This window comes from Dreissena polymorpha, chromosome 7, assembly GCF_020536995.1.
Source record: "Dreissena polymorpha isolate Duluth1 chromosome 7, UMN_Dpol_1.0, whole genome shotgun sequence".
In the NCBI taxonomy this organism is placed as follows: Eukaryota; Metazoa; Mollusca; class Bivalvia; order Myida; family Dreissenidae; genus Dreissena; species Dreissena polymorpha.
The window spans coordinates 109,067,942-109,072,212 of record NC_068361.1 but is presented as its reverse complement, the minus strand read 5'-3'; the positions used below and the strand labels follow the sequence as shown (position 1 = coordinate 109,072,212).

General features: G+C 35.2%; 1 long non-coding RNA gene across 1 annotated transcript; it reads right to left on the bottom strand.

Moving 5' to 3' along the window:
* Positions 1-3,159: 3,159 nt before the first annotated feature.
* On the bottom strand, positions 3,160-3,925 carry LOC127838523 (uncharacterized). Its single transcript, XR_008029842.1, has 2 exons — positions 3,816-3,925; positions 3,160-3,342 (listed from the first exon to the last, which is right to left on the bottom strand). It is a non-coding gene; the product is annotated as an uncharacterized LOC127838523 (long non-coding RNA).
* Positions 3,926-4,271: the final 346 nt, after the last annotated feature.

Genomic DNA, 4,271 nt, shown 5'->3' with positions numbered 1-4,271 from the left:
GATGAGTTGTTAATCTGTCATCAGAGCAATTAGTTGACATACATGATACAAAGCAGCCAGGCATACATACGTATTTAGTGCATGCAAGATTGGAATTGAAAGTTTGCTGACTTTCACTGAAAGAACATATTTTTAGATTGTGTCATTGTGTGACTAATATATTTTGAGTGACAGTGCTCGATAAAAACGAATTAACAAAATCGATGATGACATTATATTAAATGTAAATGTAATATTGAACAATAAATTATATGTGCGCAGATTTAGTAGAGCACATTGTGTTAACACCTATTACCTTGATTTATATTTAATTATATAAATATAAATAAATTTCCAGGAGTACAGAACCTAAATGAGCAAGCAACTCGAACCTGAATTATTTTGTTTCTTGTTTTGAAATGCTACCATAATAATATAACTCATAATAACGTCAGTGGAAGAGTTTGATATTGTACATATATTGGTTTATTTAATATTGAAGGTCGCTGTTTTCTTTGATTAGAAGGATTAGTCGTGCCAAAAAGTTTGCATATATGTTCAATACGTATCTTAGTACTTTTTCAACCTAGCGTTCGAAGTACTTTCATGATGTTTGCTTCAAGCAAGACGAAATCACGGAGAGTAATCGATTACCGACCAATACAATTACGTAGAGTATTTTATAAAGTGATATGCGTTGGTTATAGTAAAATGATTAATTAAATACGTGTGCACATATGATTGACTTACAGACATTCAACCCACATTGTACATTAAATAGCAAGGCAGCATATAAGATTTCATATATTTTTTCTCTACAAGCCTTCTATAACAAATAGTTTTTCCCTAAAAACTATTTATCATTTAGTTATTGACATTGTTATCACAACTTTCCTTAATTATTAAGTTGTGGGGCATTGAAAATTTTAAGTTTTCTCATCCAAATATCGTGAAATAAAGTCATTACATACAGTCATTGTCAATTGTTGTTTGTAACTATAAATTGTCTATTGACAAATGGATGATCAAGATGTTTTCTTCTCGGCACCCTTGTATTCGGTAATTTAAATGTGCTTGACTCTCTTGTCCTTTAGTATATTGCATAATCCAGACTTTATCCATAAAGTTGTAACAATAGCTTTCATACAAATGCTTCAAAAATTGAATACTTAAACATCAATTTAGTTTGGTCATGATCTGCAAAAGCGTAAACGTAAGTCTTTCAATTGTTATTAACCGTATTTAACTTACGCCATACGCACACGTCGTATTAGAAAGTAAGCCAAATAAACAAAACGATAAATTGCCTTTGTGGCGCAACTCGTAACCACAACACAATAACTTAGAGCTACGACATAATAATACCATTCAGAACAAAGTATTTTATAAAGTTAATTCAAATTTAATTCTGTTAAAATAAACTATGTGATGCTTTTGAATTTCAATAAAAAGTTTCCAAATAATGTATTTTCAAAATCCTAAACGACAATTGTCAGTTTCAATTTAATGAAGTAAGCAATAAGTCTAATTAAACAAAACACACAACATACTTTGAGGGGTAAAGGGAGCTTTATTCTACAAACTTACTAACAAATTCAAACTAATCAGGGCTCGACATAAACTTTTTAAGCCACTTTTCCGGTAGGACAAGTAGACCAAAATTTCACTTGTCCTGACCAAAAAGCAACTTGTCCTGACCATTATATCTTATTCTGCTATAAAGTACTTTGCAAAATAATGAAATAATACAAAATGCTCAAATAATGAAGACTTTATAGGATTGACAAATAAATCCATATCAATTAAAATTAACAATAAAACATTGTAACTTAAATAAAATTTGAATGGAAACAAATGTGTTTTATCAAATAACTACACAGAACATTATACAACTCAATGCCATAATCAACTTAAAGTTTAGCCCTCATCAGAACTTTCAGCATTGACCAGTACACTTTCGTCATTGAACTTGGGCGTAACGCCTCTGTCCCCCATGAAACCAAAGGGACAGTGCTCGCTCACAGTTGTAATTGGAGACAAGTGGACCACTTATAGGCACTGCCATGAGGCAATCTATTATTTTGGGATCTAGTGTGGCTCTACAATCTTATTTGATTCTTGCCATCGTAGAGAACCCACGTTCACAAATAGCACTAGATGTTGGAATGCATAAAACAGTTTCGACCAACATTCGCACATTCTTGAATTTGTTTTCAAGTTGTTGTGTTTTGAACACTTTTTCATAAATTGTCTCATTGGCAAGATGCCTATGTTTTCTCGTGTATACCTTCAGTGCTGGCCACTTTTGTTCTTTTAGCTGTTTAGTGTTACAACCAAGCCTTTAAAGAGTTGCTTTGAATTATTCACACAGGTGACTCACTTCAGTCTCTCCATATGTTGACAGTTCATCTTCTGTGACAGGGAGGTTTGAAATGAAGAATACCTGCATGGATCGGAATGTGGCTGAAGAATCTAGGTCACTAAGTCTGTTACTGATATGGTCAATGACAACACTTAACAGGGAATTCTTCTTGGATGAAAGTTGGTCAGCAGTTAGCTGGCAGGGACTGAGATTAACTCCTTCAAATGTGTGCCCCTCTCCACAGGCATCTAAAACATCTGCAGGTGGGTTCCAGGTCGTTGTTGTAACGCCACAAGCCGAAGTGATGTCGTCTCAACTGCTTGCAATGCATCTGGCAGGCTGCAGCTATCCTTCTGAAATTCAAGTTACATGTCGCTTAAAACAGCCAAAACATCACTGAGAAAAAACATGTAGTGTAATAATTTCCAACATCTCAGATGTTTGACGATGTTCTTTGCTTTTCCTTGCACATCTGTTGATTCCTTTCTGCCTTCGACTATGTCCTCAAAATGGTTGTAAAAAAACTTGTATCATTTCAATAGCACCTCAAGCGACCTACTCTAATGAGGCATCCACATAGTGCCCTCCAGGTTTGCAGGACGTAGAACTTTGTGCTCCATGGCAGCTGCAAGTTCCTGTAGCTCACGCATTGCCTTGGTAGAGTAATGATAATGTTTATGCAGCTGAATTAATACGGATTTAATATCTGCGAAAATAGCTGCATATTTATCCTTAATGTCATCAAGGACCCCTAATTCCAAACGATGGTTGGCACAATTTACTGGAATAAGTGCAGGAACTTCCTTTTTAAGCAAGGCAGTGACACTATGCTGCCTTCCGAGATTGACAATTGCACCATCGGAACCAGTGGTTATGAGCCTCTCCTTCCAACATTCCACGGATGTCATAGCGGTTTCAATTGCTTCCAGGACACCTTCAGCATGCCCATGTTTCACTGGCTGTGTGTGAACATATACACAACGTGGAACACCACCAGTTGCCTATTAAATAAAACGAAAAATATCAACAAGATCTGTTATAATTCAAACCATTGTTCTGTTTCGCCTTATTAAATATTCTTAATTCGGGTTTGTTTGCAATTTATTTAATTTGTATTCAATAAATTAATAGGTCGCGGTGGTTTAGAGGATGTGGTGACCGCCTAGCGATCGGGAGTTTGTGGGTTCGTTCCCTACTCGGGGAGCGTTCTCATTATCTCCTCCATATACACCAAGTACTGGTTCTTCCCAGGAAACAGACTCGAGAGTGTCTCAATAAGTCTAAGGCTTTCGATGCAATCGCGCTAAAATAAAAAAAATTAAACTCAACTTGAACTCTATTTAAAATCTCTGTTTCAGAAAAACATCACATTAATTACTTGCATAAGCATGTTCCTTTTTGTATAAATAAAATTCATGTTTTTAGTTTAAAAACTCTGTTAAGTTTGTTGTTGTTTTTCTCAAAGTCAACTCACTATTCTAGCGTATACAATTTCGTTTTCACAATCGGAGACATCTGTTGCGCCATCAAACAGGACGGAGAGGACTCTGGCTTGCCGGAGCTGTTGTAATGGTTCACTCATCAGGTCCTGGTATATGTATGGAAGTTATATAACACGTATGCATTACAAAAATCAAAGCGGATTAGTTCTTTTGTCGATTAAAAAGAAGAAATCAAGAAAGCAGCGTCTGTTAAAACTATATCGCAATTGTGTAAATTGTATGAATCCTGCAAATGACAGTCCCTAACATAACAAACAAATATAAAACTCATAATAAACAAATAGATCAATCATATATGTCGTAATTGGATCACGAGCTATCGGTATTGCACTTAGATTCCGCCTTACAGATAATAACGCTGTGAGAATACTTTACATAATGAAAACAACAAAGCCGTTTTCCTGGTATCTTTTTTTTGAAGTGCCAAT